Genomic DNA, 23605 nt, shown 5'->3' with positions numbered 1-23605 from the left:
CGAAACACAGCTTTTAGCTAACAGGAACGCTGCTAAATCTTACTCCCTATGGGTATTGTCAATCCAGATTTCATCTTGGCACTGGGGAGCTAGACCAGGCTCAGCTCCCCGCCACCTCCAGATCTGTGTGCTCAGAAAAGCCCGGCATGAAGAGGCCCAAGGGTTTCCCTCTACTTCCAGCTCCATTCCTCTGACCAGCTGACCAGGACTTCAGGTCATTGTTCTCTCTCTCTCTCTCTCTCTCTCTCTCTCTCTCAAGCGTGCGCACACACACACGCCACCCCCAGCTTGGTCAGTAGACTGTAAATTACAAGAAGAAAAAGCTAGTGGGTCCAGGCAGTGTCTGGTTCAAATTCCGACTCCGGTTGTGTTATGTTGGGCAAGCTGTTTGATTTCCTTTATAAGATGAGAAGGCAAAAACCCATTTACCCGAGTTATGGGACGCTGAACCGAAACCCCAGTTGAAAACACTAGGAGAGGGCTGGAGAAATGGCTCAGAGGTTAAGAGCACTGACTGTTCTTCCAGAGATCCTGAGTTCAATTCCCAGCAACCACATGGTGGCCCAAAGCCATCTATAATGAGATCTGGTGCCCTCTTCTGGAATGCAAGCATACATGGAAGGAATGTTGTATACATAATAAATATGTAAATCTTTAAAAAGAAAGAAAATACTAGGAGAGCAGCTGCCTTGAGGGAGGAGACTCTTGGGTGTTAACCCCTTCTTCTTTGACATTCCAGGCTCCACACTCAGACCCAGAGAGGAAGTTTAATGACCCATATCCAATCCTGAAACTATGCCTACTGAATTGCAGGACCTCAACAAACACTGGGGCTCTAATGACCAACTAGATTAAGAAAGTGAAAGCTAATTTGTTTAGTTTCAGGAACTAATTATAATATTAGGTGCCGCTCATAGACCTAGCTTGCTAATGACGGGAACATATTTGCTTGTGTTCATGTTGGAACCATTAAGTGATAATTTGTGCATTTAACTCACGGGTTGGCGTAAGTTGGATTGAAATGATTCAAATCTAACAGCAATTCACTTCTCTCAAGACAGTTTTGAATTATTGTTTGGCCCAGCTCAATGCTAGAGCCACCAGCGTCACAGTGGGAATTCACATAGAGCAGTAAACACTTGGGGACATTCCTAGTGCTGGAGCAATGAACGTCTTTAAAGGCCAAGTCTTAAAGAACTGTTGAATCATGTGTCTAACTGTTCTGGTCTCCAGCCAGCCTGTCACGGGTGGAGAAAGAAAAGTGATCTCAAAGATTACGGACGATGCAAACCAGAGACCCATCCGCACGCTGGCTGGAGTTGCACTGGGTCACACAGATAATAGGATATTGTTACAAACTTCTCATTTTTATATGGCTTTCCTGGCAATTTTAGAAAATTGTTCTACCTGGGTATGTTTTCTAAAGTATTTGATTATACGTTTGTCATTTTTTTCTAAAGTTAAAAATTTTCATTTCCTAAACTTACCAAACAATTCTTGATCTCTAAATTGGTTTCATGTATCCTGAATTAAAACACACATACATACCACACACACCCTACGCCCATACCCACACATACCACACACCTACACACACACACACACACACACACACACACACACACCATCCTAGATAAACTGAAGCCAAAGGGCCAGAGGCAGAACACAGAACAGTGAAGGGCAAACATTCTAACGCTTCAAGAACTGACGTTCAAATATTTTCTTCCCCCGGCTCCCTGAAAAATTAATAAACAGACAATCCCCAAACTTCAAACCATTACACCCTGCCTGGGAAGCGCACCCTCCTTCTGGGTGGCTTAAAGGGGGCTGGAAAATGCTGCATCAACAGATCTTTTCAAGTCTGTTTTTCTGCTGAAAATTGATCAACAGCCCTCCAGTCATGCATGGCCTGGTAAATGAATGAGAATTAAGAAGTTAAATCTGTCTTTAAAAAGTATGTGTGTGATAGGGGGTGCACTTAATCATAGATACCCAAGGAGATAAGAAGAGAGTGTGGGATCCCCTGCAGCTGGAGTTGTAGGTAGGTGGTTGTGAGCACTCATTGTGGGTGCTGGGAATTGAACTTGGGTCTTCTGTAGGAGTTCTATGTATTCGTAAGCACTGACTCATCTCTTCAAGAACATTTTTATTAGAATAGTGAGACAGGGCCATGGTTAAATGTATAACTTAGCAGAAAACTGTAAGATGAAAACCCCCCTCTGTCTCCACAAACTGGAGTTATCTGGCAAAGATAGGTGTTTTCTTCTTGTCCAGACACCATGAAAAAGAGTGTGCAGATCCTTCAGAAACAAAAACAAACTACAGTTAGATCCACCACGTGAGCCTGCTGTAACACTCCGGGGTATATGCCAGGGAGTTTAAGTAGACATACCACAGAGACACGGGCACACAAACTGTCACTGTAGCGCTATAGTCACAGAATAGCTCTAGATCAACAAGGAGGGGACAGAGAAAACAGCATATCCACAGTGGAGAACGAAGCCATCATTTGCAAGAAAATGGGTGCAGCTAGTGATGATCACATCCAGCAAACTAAGCCAGTGAGAGGAACGCACATATATATTTTTCTTTCTAATCTGTTTCTTTGATTTTATAGAGACAGAAAATTATATATGATATTATTTAATATATATTTTATTTATATATTTCATATATATTAAGCTAGAAACAAAACTGCTTAAGAGGATGGGAACTCATGGGAGGGTGGGGTGATCAGAGGAAGACTAGAAAGGTGTGAGAGGGTGATGCAAACATGCCCAAGGTGTAATGTGTACTTGTATGGATGCGGTACTGTGTAGAGTGGACATATACAATGAAAAAAATACGAGCGCTAAAAAGAAAACAGAAATGTATATATTCCAAAGGTGGCTTCAGAGGGTTGGTGGTAGAATGGCCGCAAATATAAACACGTACGCCCTTCAGTCTCCTTTTATCCAGGGATGTGGTCAGGTGTGAGCACCTGGGCCAAACTCTCCCGGCACCCCTTATATACGTGTGAGTGCTCCTGTGTCTTAAACCCTGCCTGAGATGGTCACAAGAGCAAATGCTGAAGTCATAAGCTCTGTGCCTCTGGGTCCCTTACCTAATGGCTAGACCTACACAGTGGCCACTGCTACCTCACAGGCTTGTGGGAGGTTGTGTTCTCATATCAAAGTGTGCAAGCAGTGCTTGGATGAGGTGGGGGTGGTCACCACAGTTAGGTCTGCCTGCGCTGATGTATCATGATTGCCTTTGAGAGTATACGGTCTCCACTGGGCAGCTCCCTCAGTCCGCACAGACATACGGTTGAATGTGGCAGAGGAAATGAGGGCATACATTTTTCCCCAAGCTGTTCCTCCCCCAGCCCAGAAAGCACTGGTGTTTCATAGGTGTAAGCCCCTTTCCCCAAAGCTTTCCCGCTGGCTCGGTCCCTCCTGAGCTGGGGGTGGGGGTGCGGTGGAGTGGGGGGCCAGATATGAGCTGCTTCGGACTGAGGAGTTTAAATTCGGGTGGCACGGTATTTTCAGAGTCTTCCAACACAAAAAGAAAGACTTGGCTTTGGAAGGGATCGTGACTGGCCAGCTGATCTGTTAAACAACAGCCAAATGCTGGGGAAATAACGAGGAGGAGAAAATTACATTCACACTTCTTTATTGGTGCCGTTAACAGTGTTTTGTCATCCAAATGAGGAAGCCAGGGCCATCTCCCCAAAAGCACGACCACCTGGAGCCTTGTCTAACCCTTCACCACCACCCCACCCCACCCCCCCGTGTCCCAGCATCTCTGGCTCTGCTCCTGGGTGGGGGGTGGGGGGGGAAGGGGCACAGAGGTGGGCTCTGACGTGGAAGCCAAAGGGAAAAGGCACTTTCCATAAGAGCCCCTCATTTGCATAGCAGCGCCCTCAGCCACCAGCGAGCTGCCCCTCCTACTCTGCGGTGGAGGTCAGAAGACCCTTCTGGGGGCTGGGAGGCAGCCCCACCCACTTAGTCACCAGCCCTCTATTGTGTGAGATGCTGAAACTGGGTGAGCGGCCTTCACCTCCCTCCTGCTCTTCCTAACACAAGGCCTCTTCCCTGTGTTGTGGGAGCAGACAGCAGTCTGCCTTCTCATCCCTTGAACTCTGAATCTCAGTACCAACCTTTCTCTTTCCTTCCCTCTCTCTAGGCCAAGCTAGGATTTCCTTTTGTTTCAACAGCGCATGGAGACTTTATTTCCAAGAAAGGGACAAGGGCTCTGGTAAACTAGAAGCTGAACTGTCGCCAAGGTTAGAAGCCTATTGACCTAGCGCATCCATAGGAAAGCCCATCTGACTCTGCTGCTGCTTCTTCGCAGTTCCTGTCCCTCTCTTATTTGTCATTTCTGGTGTATTTATGTTACATGTTGTTCAAAAATGTTTGTGGCCATTCCTTATCAGCCCTTTCTCATTGGGGACAGGGAGGAGGGAGCGTGTGCAAGGCGGGATGTGCAACGATATTCTAAACTAACCCCAATGACATCTATTTTATGTACAGGACTTGACTTTGGCAAGAAAATATGTTCTGAGAGGAAAAAAAAACAATGTTGGACTTTGGATTGCTCCTTTAGCCCAGGTCCAAAGCAGAAGGAACAGGCCTAAAGTTGAAGCCACCACAGTGTGAGCAGCAGTGATCTCTCGTGGTAGGATGGGGGTCATTTGTTATTGCAGTGTAACTTAGCAGAGACTGCCTGATCCCAGCATGCTGTTCCAGCTCTCCAGGAGACTGTTCTCCTTGTCAAGTCGGGGCATTTGTATCATTTCTTGCTCTGTACTCAGCTTCTAGCAAATGAATTGGAGGATTGAGCCACTCAACAAATATTTATTGAATCAATATATCTTGAAAGGGGCAGGAGCCAGTATTTGAAGGCTACCTGTTCACTGTTGATCAACTCTCTGTAAAGCCACTGTATTCTTCCCCTCCAACCCACAACAGACTTCCCGTGTGCACTTCTTTTTCTCCCAGGGGACCCATAACTTTGTCATTCCTTTTAATATGTATTCAGTAACTGTGTAAGGTTTCGTTCCTAGGAGGAAAAACAATCCTTTTATAACTATTTAGTTTCCATGGGGGAGGGGACAATACAAAGAATTCTCTTAAATAAAGAATTCTTTCTGATAATGGATTGCTTGTCCCCATATATCTACTATGGAACTGAGAAGATCCTGTTGCCTCTGTGAGCATGTCTTTTCCCAGAGGCTGAAATCAGGCACACACATTGAAGAAAGGGATGACCGGATACATCTTGAAAACATAATGGACTGGCTTTCTCTGATGCAGAAGTTGGTGGGTTTATTCCCCCTGTGCATTTATTCCTAACCCCACACTGTAGATACACCTTCCCAACCCTGGTGAAAGATTCTGAATCACAGAGGTATAAGGCGAGTGTAGACCGATCAACCCGTTCCTTCCCTCCTTAGAGGCTCCTGGTTGGCCTTGTCTTTGTGAAGGGGAACAGAGACAATACCCTAATATATCGGTGTCCCCAGCTCCTAGTCTAGTCCTCAGAGACTGGGCGGTTTTGTAGGGATTGATGAGACTGTGGCGTCGTAAGGGCCGTCTATGGTGCCTTCCTTGTAGACTTCAGGGAATCTAAATGAAATGGAGCCTGAATGCAGCACCGGAACTAGCCACCGGCAGAGCTGCCTCCCAGCTCCCTCTTCCCAAATGCTGGCATTCTGCTGGAAAAGCCGCTGCTGGAGTAGGCCAAGGGACAGAGAGGAGCACATTCCAGGGCTGGCTTCAGTGTTCCATGTGATTCTGCACGCGGACCTTTACTGTCATGAACCAGCTTTCGTCCGAGACCTTTCCTAACTGCTACCCCGTGACCTTTCTTTGAAATAAGCCAGATCTGGAAAGACGTTGTTCCTCCCTCCCAACTTCCTGCCCAGTCTTTAGAGTTATATGTGCGCTATACACACACTAGACCAATTAGCTGTGTAATTGTTCCTGAATAAAAGATAAGACCTAATTAGAGATTGTCTGGGTTCACACCAGGGCAATTAGCCCCCAAATGGAATATCTGCGCTAGGGTGAGCACGGCATAATTGTTTTGAGCTCAGCCCTCCCTCTCTGCCTACCCGAGGAGGAGGAGCCTGCTGGAGGATGAGCCCTCCTCTTCCTCCTCAGCCTCAGTGCTTTCTCATGTGGTTTGCCATCCTCTTCATCAGTGGCTCCTGAGCCACAGCATCTCTATGTCCTGCTGCCAGCCACCCCCAAGACCTCGCCATGCAGCTTTTATACAGTTGGTGGTAATCTCTGCTCATAAAGGACCGAATAAAATCATCACCCCAGGGCTGGGGGTCAGCTCTGTTAGTGGGACGCCTATTATGAATGCTTGAAGGCTTGTGTTTGATCTCCAGAACCCATATTAAAAAAACAAAACCACTGTGATGTGGTGGTCCCCAGTTGCAATCCTAGCACAGGGAGGTGGGCACCGGAAGACCCCCAGGGGTCCCTGGCCAGCCAGTCTGTTCTAATCTGTGAATTGGGGGCCTGTAGGAGATGTTAGCTATCTCAGAAAACAAGGTGGAGGGCATCTGAGAAATGGCACCTGAGGCGACCTTAGGCCTGCGCACACTGAAGAAAACAATGAAACCAAAAATCACGAACCACCCAGAAATGCTTCCGGCAGCTGCTTTCTCCATCATCAGATAGCAGCTTCTGCTTTCTATTTTCTCTGGAACCTAGGGATGGAAAAGGAAGAGGGGGTTGCTAACACCAAAATGTGCGTACTTAGATGACTTCCGGCGCCCCCAGGACCCCCAAACAAGCTTCACTTCACGGAACATGAATGGAGCAAAAGGTGAGAATTGTCTGCCTCCACGTTTGTTAAGTGACTCGTGCATATTTAAACTTGAGCATATCTTTACAGTTTGAGGTAATTGGCCTATTTTAAATAACTGGCAATGTGCGGACGCTATGGTGTTCTGTCTTCCTTCCTTCCGCCACTGCTCAGTGTTTCCTGGCGTGCGCTCAGACCCAAGACACCCAGCCACAGGGCACTATACAAGAATATATCACCTTTGGCCTCTCACAGCCTGAGCCGGAGACTCAACACTTGGACTAGCAGCAGAGATGGGGCTGTGCTTCTAGGTGAGGCCCGGTTCGGGGGTAAGGGTTGGGGAGAACGGCGCCAGCAGTCCATCAGAGCTGACCGGGGTTCCGTCTCAGCTGCAGGATCATTACATGCAAACCCCCGCTCAGCCGGCATTCCCCAGCTGTGTATCCGGGTCCTGTCAGCCACAGTCGTGTCTGCTGTGAAATGGTAGCACACCTATCTCATATTGTGTGGGAAAAATGCAAAGCAGCAAACCCAATGTGAAGTATCTTGCGTTGTTTCCAGTACACAGAAATACACAGTGAATGTCGGCTATGGCTAGTAGCAGGATTATGACCAGCCCAGGAGGATGAATCTCGCTCATCATGCTACCAGCTAAACATGTAAATTTGGAGAAGGTCCTCCCTGCTCAAGACACTGCTGCCAGCCCAAGGAAAGAAAAACAGTCATGATAAACAGATAAATTTACAACGACAATCCATCTCGAGGACACCCCCCACCCTGGGGATAGCAACACACATGCGCACAGTCCACAGACCTGGAAGCTTCCAGCGCCCTGATACAAAGCCTCAAACGTTGAGGGTCTGGGAAGCCACAGCTTTGTTTATCTTTGCCTGTTTGTTTGTAACTCTCTCAGTCACACCCCGGGGGTTCTCTTGGCAAATCAGCCCAACACATCCATCCCCTTTCCTCCAGTGGTTCTTGGTGATGCTGTCAGCTCATTCCACAATTAGAGAAAGGTTACTCATTCCGTTAGCCACTTTCCAGGGTAAAATACGCGGCTGCGGGACTTAGTCTTCGACAGCAGGCTGGTCTTGGGTGAGGGATATAAAAACTAGAAGGAAACACATTAAAGCCACACCCTTTGGTTCTTCCAGCGATCCTTGTCTACCACACCCCGGCCTCCTAATCACAGGAAATCATAGGAAATGAAATCCAACTAACGTGAAGATTGTGGGAAAGTTTGATGAAGAACATAGTCCCAAGGGCACCATGAGGCCCAGCATGTCACAGCATGTGGCATGGGAAAGATTGCCTGCTTTCCAGGGCATGGCCACACCCCAAGTCAGGGTAAAACCACGGAGACAGTCCTTAACTCTAGCTGAGAACCTTCTGGCTTGTGCTTGTCCCTCAAGAGCTCAAGGTCTAATGCTGACAGCAAGTAGGACAGTCATGGCTGCCTTCTGCTGCAGCAGTCTTGGGCTGGCTGTGGGAAAGGGCATACTGCTTGGTGCCGTTCTGACTGTAGGGTATTTGTGTTGGGTCCCTGACATGTGAAGAAAGACTAGTGGGGATGCTGCAGACTTGAGGAAGATGCATTCTGGAGCTCTGACCCTGAGCCAATCAGCCTAGTGCCTCTGGATGGGGATGAGGTCACAGACGTTTTTGATGAGGGACCCCAGTGGGAAGTTGCGGCATTTGCAATCAGTGGTCTTGGGATTTGCTTCTGGTCCACCACAAAAAGACCTCGGATCTCCTCCCAGCATTTGGGCATGGCCACAGGACCAGCTCTGGACACTGGTCTCAGAGCAAAAGAAGCAGGTCTCTTCTGGGCTGTTTGATTGTTGACGCAATATCATCTCCTTTCTCTACGTCTTTGTCCCTGATGGCATCATTTTGAGGTGACTTCTACGCTAGTGTGTCTTACTGAGTCACTGAGATCCACAGTGTGTTTTCTTTTATGAAATGTATGTCTTTGTTGTGCTAATCTTTAAAAATTCTACCTCAACTTCTTTCTCTTCATAAGGCCATATTCGTATAACCTGCCCCACAAGAAACTTGTAAGGATTAAATGATGTGTATAAAAGTCTTGTAATAAAGTTACTCAGCATTAAGGCATTGTTATTACTCTTTTTTGGTTCTGTGATGCTATTCTATTATGATTACTGTTACCCTAAACCACTCCACTCTGCAGTCATATTTAGCCAGCACTGCTGTGTGCTATCACTACATCTCACCACATCCCAAACCCCACCTCATGGGAGCCATAATCCACAATACAATGGTAACTGAAGGCCAGAACCTTTGTATATAGTTAGATTAACATGAAGTTATATGGGTGGGGCCCTTGTGATAGACGTAGTCCCCTCATCAGGAGAGGATCTTTACCTCCCATCTTCCCTCCCTCTTTCCTCCCTTCCTTCTCAGACATAGTGAAAAAAGCAGACCCCTGCCAATGAGGACCACAATTCTAACAGGAGCAAGACAAGACGGCACTTTGGTCATGGACTTCCGAGAGTCTAGAATCGTGAGGAGTAATATCTATTCTTTCAGTTCCTCAGATGTCATTTGTGATTCTAGAAGAGACTCACACACTGGCCCTTCCTCAGCCTTCCTAGCATCGACCCTGTCCCTAGTTGGTAATGATTATATTCTATTTGAATTGGGAGGTTATTTGAGAATATTTTGTATCAATTTTTGGACCACTTAAAGAAGTAAAGAGTGGCCAAACATATTCTCTCTGAGCGCGCTCATATTTCTGTAAGAATGGGCATTCAATAACCAAGAAGGAGGGAAAAAAAACAACCATGGATCACTCTAAAGAAGAGCAAACCTGAGAGGGGAAGAGAAAAAGACTCAAAAAATCCTGAACCATAAAATCAATGACTGTTAGAGCCACAGAGGAGAAAATCCCTGAGACAAGACCAGCAGCCTCATTGTATACTGATTTGGAATGTGATTCCCTTTGAGATAAAGATTGAGGAAGAGCCAGAGGATGTGGGAAGGACCATCCTCTTAAGAGCCCTTGCACTGCCCATCCTATACAAGCAGGTACTGGGAGAGATGAGCCTCAGTGTACAGAACAGCCTATGACTACATCCTGTGGCTCCATAGAATTGATCTTTAAAACAACCACAGTCGTGTGTTATAGGAAGAGGATGAATAGTTGTTTATTACCAGCAAGAGAAATGAAGTTCACATGGCACGAAAACCAGAGACGTACCTAAGGAAGTCAGAACTGTGGAGGAAGAGGAGGCAAAAGGAATTGTCAGGAAAGGGGCCTCATTAAGGGGTTAGCATTAGAATGAACAACTTAATATAGAAAGCACTACTACAGTATCTGGCACGTGGTTGAGGACATATGGTTTTCAATCAGCTTTAGGTTTTGATTTAATCTTTCTGGGTTCTGTCTCCTAGGCACAAGAGCGGCCTTACTGGCTTCAGTTCCTCAAGGCTGCCCTGAGGTTTAGATGAGGCCACTGTATTGTGGAACTCCTCTGTCTATGGAGTTCTGCTCAAAGCCGACATTCAATACACGTAGGTCTTCTTTAACCTTCAAATCTAGGGAACGCCTCATTTAGCAAACACGGGAACTGTTTTAAACCCCATCCCGCTGAGTTATTGTCTATTTCAGCAGCTTTTGTCCTCGCCCATCATCCCAGAAGCTCCAAAGGCGAGTTACACACTGAATGGCCTGCCGTTGTTTGGTGCAGACCCATGGCACATACCAATGGGCACACGATACATCCTCACCACTATATCTGAAGAACTGACTGGGTTTTTATGCTCAGCCCTGCGCGTCAGTGCACATCGTCCAGGTAGAATCTTAGATCCTACACGAAAGGTTCAGCAACGTGGACACTGCATGAGGCTGACAATTTTTCTCTTTCTACATAAAAATTCTACGTATAGAAAAAAATCACTAAGCAAGGCTGCAGCTGGCTGTCACTTCATGTCGACGCGTGCAAGCACAGAACCCCGTGTAATGGGCAGAGTTCTTGAGGTGTGCCATGTTGCAGTCTGTCAGATGGAACATGTTAGGGGGGAGACATTAGCCCACAGCTTGAAAGTTACAGGTAGGTATTTTTTTTTCTGAGCGAAAACTCAAGATTTCAGAGGTATGTAGCTTTAAAAAAAAAATAAAAACAGATAAACAATTCTTTGCTTTCAGAGTCTTAACTCAAGTTGAGACTGATGGTAACAGGAAAAACTTTGGGTTATTCCATCATTTCCTCTGCCATTATTTCTATTGTCCTGGGCAATAAATTCCAGTGTTTGATCAAATAATGACAGATGCCATGCTGTCCCATGCAGGTGTCCCCAGCTTATCCGTAATGATTTTCCTCCAGTCAGCTCATTTCTTAGAGGTTGGCTGCATCTGGTTTCAATGGTACTATAAACAATCATCATTGCATTGTAAAACTGGAAACTCTCCACTAAAATAGTGTTTTGATCTGGGTTGCCATAGTAATAAGTGTATGCTCCCCTCTTTGGAGGCCTTGTTATATGAAGTATCTGTGATTTGCTCAGAATGGCCCCAGTTCATCTGTCAAAATGGGTTTTTCCTTTTTTAAAATAATGATCTAGAAAATCCCTCTGCAGCCACAAATATTTTATAGCCGTAACGAGAAGCATTGGCGTCGTCAAGCTTTATAAATCTATGCCATTATTACATTAGAATAAATCATGTTGCTTAGGAATATCAGTGGAACCTTGTAAGCATAGTTTTAGATTCACCGTTGAACCTGGGTGTGGCAGTTTCTAATGGAGAGAGTGTTATTAAGTGTGACTTCAGAAATGAATCCCACGTCAGTTTGCTGTAGAGAGACCCTAGAGCAAAAAATATGGAAATTGCTTCTGATTTGTACCAAAACGCTGCAAACGGCTATCCAGGTTCAAACTTAGTTACAATTAGCATGCGGTAAACCATGGTGCACCAGGACGTGACACCGGACATTCCACTCACGTTTGCATCCAAGTCGTTCCTTAGTCGGAGAAAGAGAGAAGCCTGCACATTTATCAGTGTCGCCAGGAAAAAGAAATAATGATGGCATATCATTTAGAATAAAATGTTCCACTCAGTTCCAGTAAATGGTGCAAGAGCTAGGATTGTTTTTTTCCCCTATGGGTACAAGAATAAACAGATATTATATCAACAAACCAGCAATAGAATCCACAAAAAGGTGCGAGATCATTTTTCATCTAAGACAAACGGCTAAGTTGGTTTCTTTTCTGTAAGTCACTACCAGCTACAGGCTTGTTGTGTGGAATTCACTGCTGGCTACTGCCTCTTAATATCTGATGTGGGAATATTAACGGCATCAGCGGGTAAGAGAACAGGAAGGATCCATCTGTATCTGATGAATTCTAATTAAAGCGTAATTACCACACAAGGAGTGAGCTGCCAACTTTTTTTTTATTCCCTCTTCCCAACCACAAACCACACAAAGGGAGCCCCGAGTCTTCTGCTGTTTCTACCCTGCTGCACAGCCAGGACAGCAGGCAGCAGCCACACACACATTTCTCTGCATTTTTCAGGTGACTTAGTCTTAAACAACCACAGCCCCTGAAGACATGCAGGGGCAAGAGGTTGTACACATCTTCTGTTATAATTGACCTGGGCTTTGAGATTTCTCTGTCATGATGGATCCCAGAATGGTGCATGATGGGAAGACCCTTGTTATTCCTCTACCAGCCGAGCCAAGCGGACAAGATCAAGTAGGCCTGGGACTTGGGAAAAAAGGGAAGAAATATTGACAGATAAGTAACCACTCCAGGAAATGACAGACAGCTAGAGCGGCGTTGGTCCCCTCAGGACTTGGTGGTAATCCTTTTACCTCACGCTCAAATTCGGTACTCTTTCGAAGAGATGGAAGAGAAGAAGGGAAAAGCAAATTGCTTAATCAAAGCCCTTAATATGTGGCCAGGATTAGTAACTAGACTGGCAGTACAGAAGCCTTCATAAGAAGGCCTTGGCACTAATGAAGTCATATCTGTAGGCTTGTGAAGACCATCTCAGCCGGCAAAGACGTTTCTTGTGAGAGAAATCCAGGCATTCCAAACTATTTTCCTAACCACTAGGAATCTTCCCCTCAGCTGCCAAAAGGAAGGTAGAGCTACAGCCTGTCTGCCTCTGGCTGGTCAAGCTTCCATTTTGCCATCTTATAGAAAATAGTCTTTATCGAATAGGCAACGTAACAGGTGTCAATTGAGTTTCCGTCGAAATAAAAGAAGAATGGGCTCTGGCGTGAGTCATTTGCTGCCGAGGGCGCTGGAAGATGTCAGATTCTTCTTCAGAGAGGAGGAGCTAACAGATGAGAGTGGCTTGCTCACTCTGTTTGGCATCCTTGAAGGAAACCGTGCAGGCTCCGCTCCGAGTTTGTTGTTGTTTTTGCTATCTTGGGAAGTGGGGGGAAGTACACAGTAGTTACCCTGTTCTAACACAGGGTATTCTGAGGTCCTGATGAGGGATCTGTTATTCTGGTTACCATTGTTGTAGGGTAGCAGTGAAGGCACTATTGTTCAGTCATTCTTATTATCTCCTGTCACACTTCCCCACCCCCAAGGCATTATCAATCTACCAGAAACACACAGTGAATACTTGATCAAATCTGTAAGAGGCTGGCCCTTGTTGAGCCTATGGAAAAACAGGTGCACAGTGTCTACAATTGTCCCTCACTTGCGTTCCTACAGTTCTGTATCAGCGATCTACTGCCATGAAATAATTTAGCAACTCAGAGCCATATTTATTGTCTTGGTTTCTACCTGTTACAAATCTGAGAGTAGCTTTCCTGGTTTGGGCTCAGGGTCTTTGTAAGGCCAAGTTATGTGTGACCTTGATTGGGACTGAACTCTGTTAAGTCACTCACGTAGCTGTTGTCCAGAGTCCCCAGTACCTCACTGGCTGTTGGCTGGAAGCTTTGGTTCCTCATCATGTGAGCTTCTCCACCGAAGCTTGAGGCATGGCAACTGGTTTGTGCCAGATTGAGTGATCAAAAACCTTGGATCCTCTTACTTCTCTTTTCAAAGTGCTAAGACTGTAGGTGTGCAAGATTTCTCCTTTTACCCGAAGCATAGTCACAGTTTTCCAGGTTAGTGTCTTCCAGTCCACAGTGCCTTCAAGATCAAATGTAGCAGCATCGAACAGTGAGTGTGCAGCTGGTATACTAAGACACCGCAGGACACACGCAGGGTTGACTTTCCCTCACAGACCAACTCCTCTTCTTGTATTCTGGAAACAGCACTGTCTACACTGCTAATTAGGCCAAAAGCACCAGCCTTGCCCTCGATTCCCACCCCACTTCTCCAGAACCAGCCCATCAGTGAATCTAGATAGCTCCTAACACACCTCACATCCCACAACCTCGCTATCCTTGCCAGGTGTGGTTGTTTGAAGGAGAGCGGCTCGCATAAGCTCATACATTTACCTAGTCATCAGGGAGTGGCACTGTTTGAGAAGGATTAGGAGGCGTGGCCTTGTTGGAGTGTGTCACTGGGGGTGGGCTTTGAGGTTACAGGAGCCCAACCCAAGCCCAGTGTCACTCTCTTCCTGCTTGAAATTCCTTGGGATCTGCATGTAGAATTCTCAGCTCCTTCTCCAGCACCATGTCTGCCAGCATGCTACCATACTTCCCACCATGGTGACAATGGACCAACCCTCTGAAACTATAAGCAAGCCCTGATTAAAAGCTTCCTTTTGTGACAGTTGCCATGGTCATGGTATGTCTTCACAGCAGTTGGACACTAATGAAGACACAAGGTACAGCACTCTGGGCTGGGAGGCTCCATCCATCCCCTGCTTCTGCTCTTGTTCCAGTCTTAACAATGCGCCCAGAGTGACATAAATTAAATGACTTCACAATGCTCACTTCCCTTTACTGTCCCCATCATCAATCACACTTCGCAAACACTCTAAACTCCTCATCCTGTCTTTACCATCCTTGCTGACATGCCTCTGGCGACCTCGCCTTCAGACTCCCCTACCCTCTCTTACCAAGGCCTGTGTCTGGTTCTCACAGCACCACACTGGTAGGAGTCTCTTCTATGGATTCGTTGTCTTGGACACCATTCACACTCATGTCTGCACATTCTTTAGTTCCACAGCTCAGCTTTAGGGGAGATTTCTGGCACAGTTAGCAGTCAGATCTTACTCTCTGTATAACCTTTTCAACTTATCTCTCTCATCTTCACCTTTTCTCCTCTTTCTTGCTGTCTTGTCTGTCTTCCCCAACAGAATACAGTGTCTCCTTGTTAACTGGTAAGTCTCTAGCACCTCCGATGAAGCCTGCTGCAGGGAAAATGTCTAATGAACATTTATTGAATAAATGGAAGTCAATTACTGACATCCTCAGACAAGGAACGTTTCCTATCTGCAGATAGCAGGCTTTGCATATTCTGGTAATAAGCCTGGTTCTGAGATCCTGCACAGGGTACATTTGAGAACATGTGTTAAAACTAAGCATGAGAAAGAAACCAAGGCTGTCTTATGTGGATCTAATTTTTAAACATAACTGCTAAGAAATGAGGGCAAGTTGGAAGGAGACACTGGGATCTGGAAATTCCCCGTTTGTACTCAGCACCGTGTGTTTTGAAGGAGGCAGCTAGAACAAGATAATTTGTGTTTCACATTTAAAATTTAACACTGTGAATGGCTGGTACTGTTGTATCTGTAAATTATACTAATAATTTGAGCCAAAGTTAATGGCACCAACTTAGAGGAAGGAATTATCCTATCCCCCACTTTTGAAATTAATATACTTAATAAGTCCAAAATAATTCCCCTGGAATCAACTTTCTATCGATAAATAGCAAAGTGTCTGTCATATTCATGCTATTTTGAGAATTTTTCCAAGAAATATCAGTTTTCTATTTCTGTGTCACTTGGATAGATAGTTGGGCACACAGACATCAAATCTGTTCTCAAGGCAATAGACACAGTTGGAATTCGAAACCTGGCTTTCCTTCCTTTCTACACTGTGAATAAGTGACTATTGGGTGCTCATCCCTAAAAGAGACATCTGCATCACCACTTCCCAGAACCAGAGGCCACACAGACCAGAGAACAGAGGGATGGGGATGTGTGCTGTAAGTGCTGTCTATTGTGGCATCATGGCCATTGCAATCATGAACACATAGTGCCTGTGGATACCTACACATGACCTGTACACTGTAAAGATTTGTCACTCATACTGGTTTACTAAAATGCTGATTGGCCAGTAGCCAGACAGGAAGTATAGGCATGGCGACTGGACTAGGAGAATTCTGGGAAGAGGAAAGGAAGCAGTACAATTGCAACCTAGATGCAGAGGAAGCAAGATGAAAATGCCTCAGTGAGAAAAGGTATCAAGCCACATGGCTAAATATAGACAAGAATTATGGGTGAATTTAAGTAGTAAGAGCTACTTAGTAATAAGCCTGAACTTATGGGCCAAGCCATCTATAATTAATATAGTTTCTGTGTGATTATTCGGATCTGGGCATCTGGGAAACAAAAGCACAGGCTCTGTCTATGCCAATACATTGTGTGCATACATAAAACACCAACATTTTCAAAATATTATCAATGCAAACTTCTTGTTTTGCTTCCTGATGCAGATACCAACCTCTGAGGTTGTCTGGTCCCTAGACTGCAAACACAAGAAACTGCCTGCAAGGACAAATGGCAACTAGAAACTTTTGAACACATAGAGTTGAAGATCAGGCTTCTGTGCAAAATCTCCCCCAGGTTCCCGTCCCAGTGGCTGAGCAGCTTCCTGAGGTGACACTTCTAGATCTGAACTACATTATTAGAACACCTACACCTCTGACCCTCAGAGATCGGTGAGGGTCTGCTTGCACAGAAAAAAAAATAGATCTTTTTTCTTTTATTTGTTTTATTTCATAGATTCCTTTTATCCTTTTATCTTTTTTAAAAAAACTATCTTTTCTCATTTTACATACTAACCTCCTCCTGTTGCCTCCACCTTCCCCCCATCCCACCCCACTCCACCCCATCCACTCCTCAGAGAAGGTAAGGCTTCCCATGGGGAGTCAACAAAGTTCAACACATCACTTTGAGGCAGGATCAAGGCCCTCCTGGTTATATCTAGGCTGAGCAAGGCATCCCTACAAAGAGAATGGGTTCCAAAAAGCCAGATTAAACAGTATGGATAAATCCTGGTCCCACTGCCAGTGGCCCTTGCAGTCTGTCTCAGTCATACAACTATTACCCACATTCCAAGGGCCTAGCTTGGTCTTATGCTGGTTCCTTTGCTTTCAGAACAGAGTTGGTGAGTTCCCACTAGCTCAGGTAAACTGTTCCAGTGAGTGTCTCCATCATGGCCTTGACCTCTTTGCTCATATTCTTACTCTTCCCACTCTTCGACTGGACTCTGAGGGCTCAGTGCTGTGCTCTGCTGTGGATATTCCCATTGGTTGCTGGATGAAGATTCTACAAGGACATTTAAGATATTCATCAATCTGACTACAGGGCAAGGCCAGTTCAGGCACCCTCTCCTCTATGGCTTAGGGTCCTAAATGAGGTTCACAGCTAAGAGAAATAATTCTGACAGCAGAAGAGGTATGACCCTATCAATATATTAGGATGCACTGATACAGTAGAGGCATACAGACAAATTAAAACCATGCCAGGGATAGTAGTCTAGGAATTTATTGGACGCACCAAGGGAAAGAAGGTGTAATTTGTTCACCTGAACCCATTAAGGAGGTGTACATTGAGAGACAGATCTTGTTAACTGTGAAAGCAAAAGATCCCGAGTTCAAATCCCCAACATCTACATAGAGGTCATTCCTGGCCATGCATGCCTGCAACCCCAACACTGAGGGATCCAAGGAACTCACTGACAAGCCAGCCCAGTAGACCCTTAAAAAAAAAAAACAAGATAAAGGAAGAAGAAGAAGAAGATGGAAAACTCCAGAGGAAAAGACTGTACGTGTGCCCCTGGCTCCCACATGGGCATACACGAGGGTATGACTCACCTAGACACACGTGCATACGCCAGCTCTTACCTCAGCCATGGTAGACAGATGCCCCACACTGCCACAGTGTTAGGTTCTGGCTACGGATGCGTTATGATAGAGGACAGAACCCACCTCTAGGTGGAGACATGCCATTGTCTCTTCTCTTAGTTACTGTAGCTGGGTGGGACCACTCTCAGTAAAGTGGGCTCATCTCCAGCCATGCTAGAAATAGGCAGAACAATAATCTTTCTTCATTAAACTATGAAGTTAGTGTTATATACATAGATTTTGATAAGGATGCCCTTCCTAAACAGGCCGTGTATATATTTGCATATTTAATGTGATATTTTAACCTCATTATAATATAGTAATGATTCCCCACCCCCAGGTCCCTAGGCTATCTAGTCTCAGGTTCTTAGCCACCCAAGAAGTATTGGGTATGGGTTCCGTCTCTTGGAGTGGGCCTTAAACTAAGTCAGATATTGGCTGGTTTCTCCCATGAGCTCTGTGTCACTATAGCGCCCATGTCTCTTGCAGGCAGGACACATCTTGTAGACTGAAGGGTTTATAGCTGACTTCTGAAAGCTCTTCAACTCTGCTGTGACCTTGGGATCCTCTACAGACATTCTGTAACTTACACACATAGAGAGAGGTGCTTTCTGACGTGCAATCTGAGAATCAATATTCGTAACTAAGATCAGAGTAGAAAGGGAACCTGCAGCTGTTGCCTCACAGTTTACATTCCCAAGGAAAGCAGAAATAGATGGCAAATTACTGCCTGCAAAACTACCATCCCATGCGAATTTGCTAATGTTCAATAAATTCTGACATTGTGGGAAGACACAGACGTGCTTGTCGGTTCATACATAGTGCACCCACGACATTACATTCTTCAAGCAGGATGCATTTTCTTATTCCTAACAAGACTTTTAGAGCAAGCATCTAGACCATGGATTCTGCCAGTCCTCGAAAGCGGGGGGGGGGGGGGGGGGGGGGGGGGGGGGGACACTTGCTTGATAGCCCACTGCGGAAGAGCAGCTACAGAAGGAGCTTGATTACAGTTCCATGAAAACATTCTTATCTGTATAATGGAATCATCTGGAATTCAATTGTTCATTGGTTTCCCCCAAACCAGTATTTCTTAGAGTGCCCAGACAGCACCCCTACAGGACACAGGGAACTAACCCAGGAAACTGCTGAGGGTTTTCCCTTCCTTGGGTCCAGGGTTGTGTCCCCTGGCTCGGGTCCAGGGTTGGGCCCCCTTGCCCAGGTCCAGGGTTGGGTCCCCTTGCTTGGGTTCAGGGTTGGTTCTGCTTGATCATCGGTCCAGGGTTGGGTCCCCTTGCTGGGGTCCAGGGTTCGGTGCCCTTGCTGGGGTCCAGGTTTGGGTCTCCTTGCTTGGGTCCAGGGTTGGGTCCTTCTGGTGTTCTCTAAGCCACAGTTGAAATCCTAAATTGTTGCTCCAAATGATGCAGGTCAGACAGGAACTGATCAGCTCCTGATTAGATGCATCAGAATGAACAGCGCAAATGGTCTCAACGCTAGAAGGGGTGCAAGCCTTCAGCAGGGGGCTTCTGCTGCAGACAAAGTCGCTTCAAAGTGTTCGCGTGTAAATGCTTACACCTTGGCTTTGAAAATGCTCACACCTTGGCTATGAACTCAACACTCCATTAAGCAGCTGAGGGAATTGGCACCTCTGTTGTGGCACCTCTCACTCTTGTTGAAGCCCAAGGTAGGGATGGGGAGGAGGAAGAACAGGGGAGGGAACAGAACGAGGAATGTGGTCATGGCAAAGGCAAAGGAAGCTTTGAGCTCTGCCTACCATTTTCCTGCAGTTATTAAAACATCATCTGTCACTCCCCAGTGTGTTCTGATTTGAATAGTAAATGATATGGCCTCCTAGTAGGTTGTGGAATTATTGAAACATTAGAGATGAGGAGACTGCCATTTTGTTTGTAAATAAATATGGAAGTCACGTTACTTGGAAGTCATACTTTGGTTCAGAAATCTCTATCAGTTCATCGCTAAGGCTATGTGTTCATGACATAAATGTAAAATCAAGAATTAAAGTATCTAGGGGAGGGGCCTTGTGACTACAGGGCTGTCAATTTGAAAATGAGAAACTAAGGATCAAAAAAGCTGATTTCCTAATGCTAATTAATGGATAAATCTGGAAGGCAGACTCAAGTATCCTAAATGCAAATTAAGCATTTTTGTTACCTTGGGTTTTTCTTCAGGAATTATAACAATGGTTCCAAGACTCAGAAGAATAAAGAAGTTATAGTAGATTGACTACATTAACTAGCTAGATTAACTAACCTAGCATCCTCTCTAGGTTAAGGGACTCAGAGATGAGTACCAACATGCCCCTGCTTGCCCTAGGTCAGGTGTCTGGTGCTTACATGTGATTTCAGCTGAGGAAGAAGCCAATCATCAGATTTCTTGTGGTAAATAAAAGCTAAGAATCCAACTGGTTCCTGTCTTTACAAATGAAGAGTTCACTGACTTTCTTCAAAGTTACTGAATGTCTTCGAAACTCCCATTTCATCATCTATAAAATGAGCATTAATAGTCACCTTGGATGATTGTTACGGTGACTGAGCAAGGTGAGCCATGCAAAGCCCATAGCCCAGTGCACAGCCCAGTGCACAGCACATTGCCACATATTCCACGAGCATTGGTTGCCCTTACGGCCGTCAGGCATCACTCTTCGGCTTATATAATGTGTTACCTTAATACCGGTCCCACAGACCCCATGGGGACAGATGCTGTTGTTCTCCTCTAACAGGCTGAGAGAGGCAGGCATAGCATCATCAGCACCAATCATAGCAGGACTCAGACTCGAGTTTTCCTCTCTTCGGTGTGTCTGTCTTCGGTTAGCTACCTGGGGTGGGGGTGCTGAGAGAACAACAGGAGACAGGAGTTCCCCTGAGAAGGGGTTGGTGTAGGGGAAAACCCCAAAGCTTGAGGCTTCGAGCTTAACTGAAGCTATTACTTCTTTCCACACAGTTCAGAGATGTGAACCTACAATCTGGAAGGAGCTGGGATTTAGCCTTAAGATTCAAGAGATGCTATTCACCCCCTCAAAAGAGTACATTCAGATGTGGGGACGGAGGGAGGGAGGGAGGGAGGAAGAAAGCTAAGCTGGAACAGAAATCCTCACATCCTGGGATCAGGCCTCTAATGAAGGCATGACTGTTAGGTTCAGGCATTATGCTGGCCTGTCGCCTGGCAGGATGAACCCAGGAAGTACCCTGGCCAGCCCAGGGTTTTATGGCTGCTATGTCACTATGTCTCTACTCACTATGTATGTACATAGATGAAAAATATCCCTTTAAGTGACAAGCTGTGCCCACTTCTGCTCTCTTTCCTTCTGCTTTTTTGAAGAGGCAGGCTGCTCCTTGCTGCTTCTTCCTCTTTCTCCTTGTATTTCTCTGCTCTCTTCCCTCCCAACTCCCTTTATCTCAAGAAAACTCCCGCATAAGTGAGTCTGTCCCTCACTTGCCATGGGCTCTCACCTACCATGTGGCCCCCTTGGTCCGTCAAGGTCTCTATCATGCCATTTTACATTGGACCCACTAAGTAAGGAAGCATGAGAACTCTCAGGGGTCACATATCAAATACCCTGAATATTGGATATTTGTGTTATAATTCATAAAGTAGCAACAGTATAGTTATGAAATAGCAATGAAAATAATCTTATGGTTGGGGGGTCTCCACAACAGAAGGGACTGTATTAAAGGGTTGCAGCATTCATGAGGAAGGTTGAGAACCTCCGCTCTGAACTGTCACTTCTTCACACTGGTAGTGACAGTACTATGCCCATGGTGCATGTGAACTGCTTGGCTCTCTCCTGGCATACAGTAACTCCCAGAGAGTGGTAGCCATCTATTCTGAGATCTGTGCCTCTGGGAACAAGAAGAACATGCCTCTTCATGGTTCTCCAAGCCCTGGTACCTAAACCTCTCTCCTGGATTTTATCTCCTGGATCAGCCTCTGGTCTGCCTGTAGCTTTCATAGTGGATTAGTTGGTGAAGGTAACTGCCTCTTTCTATGACCTTGAAGGTTCTTTCCTTTACCCTGACTGTACATTTTTATCAACAATATTGGTTAAGTCTCAGAAGTGGGGCATGTTATCTGAAGCCAACAGAAATGACAAACGCATTCAAAGAAAAGAGTCTGGACCATAATTAGATCTTCACAGGTTTTCAAACTGCATAGATGCAAGCATGTTAGGCTGTGATGGAGATACCCATAGGCACATCCCTGAAGTCACTCAGACCTGAGATTCCCGCACACCATGATAGCCTGCTCATTGATGTTGCTCAGTTCGGCAAACCACGGCTCTAGCAGGAAGTGACAGACTTTAGACTTTTTCTTTCAAGAAAGAAAGGCAACACTGGGCATCTTAGTTAAGGTCTCTATTTCTTCGATAAAACACCATGAGCAGAAAGGAAACTGGGGAGGAAAGGGTTTATTTGGCTCACACTTCCACATTCCTGCTCATCACGAAGGAAGCCAGGACAGGAACTCAACAGAACAGGGCCCTGGAGGCAGGTGCTGATTACTGGCTTGCTCCACATGGCTTGCTCAGCCCACTTTCTTGTAGAAGCCAGGACCACCAGTCCAGGGACAGTCCCATCCACAATGATCTGGACCCTCCCCCACTGATCACTAACTGAGAAACGCCTTACAGCTGGATCTTACGGAGGCATTTCCTCAGTGGAGGCTCTCTGATGACTCCAGCTTAGGTCAAGTTGGCACAAAACCATCCAGTACAACTGACCCCTTGTCAACTTGACACACAAATGCATCGCTATTAAGTCACAACCCTTCCTTTCTTATTCATCCTCAAGATCGCACATTAATAACAAATAACTTTAAAAGTCCCACAATATTTACTAATTCAAACACATTAAAATTTCAGTCCCTTTAAAAAAAAGCCAATTTCTTTTAAAATCCAAAAGCCTTTTAAAATTCAAAGTTTCTCAATTGTGGGCTCTAATAAAATAAAAAAATAAACCAAATACTTTCTTACTTCAAGAGGCAAAATCATGGCACAGTTACAACCATATCACAGCAAAATCAAACTCCAACCACCCAATGTCTGGGATTTACTCACAATCATCCAGGTCCTTCCAAAGGGCTGGGCTCACTTCTCTGCCTCCACCCGCTCGGCACACAGCTTGTCCTCTAGGCCCAGGATGCTCCACTCCACTGCTGCTGTTCTTGGTGGCCACATCATGGTGCTGGCATCTCCAAAATGCTGGGGTCCCTGCTGCAGCTGGGTTGCACTTTCACCGACAGCCTTTCCTTTTCATGGTGCCAGGTCTCAGCTTCTCGGCATGACCCCTTCAGTCCTGGGCCTCCAACTGCCACTGAGGCTGCATCTTCACCAATGGTCTCTCCTGGCCTCTCACAGTGTCAAGACTCAGTTGCTCTCCATGACCCCTTCATGCCTTTTAAGCTGGTACTGGGTGACTCTTACACATTACCAAATCTGGCTGCCAGGTGAGGTATAACATTTTCTGACACGAACACAGCTTCTCTGTGCTCTCAGGAAACACTTCCCAGAAGACTTCACTTCAGTGACGTTGGTCTCACTACTAATTTCTTAGCTCCAGTTGCCAGCGTCAATTGTCTCGTTAATACAAAGGATTCCCTAGATGGTGCTGGTTTCTTGTTAATCATGGCCCATTCTTCATCCCCAGCATTTCAGAATGACAGAATCTTAATTCAGAATAGCAGACGGTCCTGACAGAGTCCTTCACTCTGAAAGTTCAGAAGCCAGGCCTCCATGGTCCACACTGCTCTCAACAGTCTTATCTTCCCAGTTCCCTCAGAAGACAGC

The sequence above is a fragment of the Microtus oregoni genome, unplaced genomic scaffold (genome assembly GCF_018167655.1).
Source record: "Microtus oregoni isolate MIOR12 unplaced genomic scaffold, Mior012 000072F_ref0000427, whole genome shotgun sequence".
NCBI lineage: Eukaryota > Metazoa > Chordata > Mammalia > Rodentia > Cricetidae > Microtus > Microtus oregoni.
The sequence above is the reverse complement of the archived record's forward strand: the minus strand, read 5'-3'. Positions refer to the sequence as shown.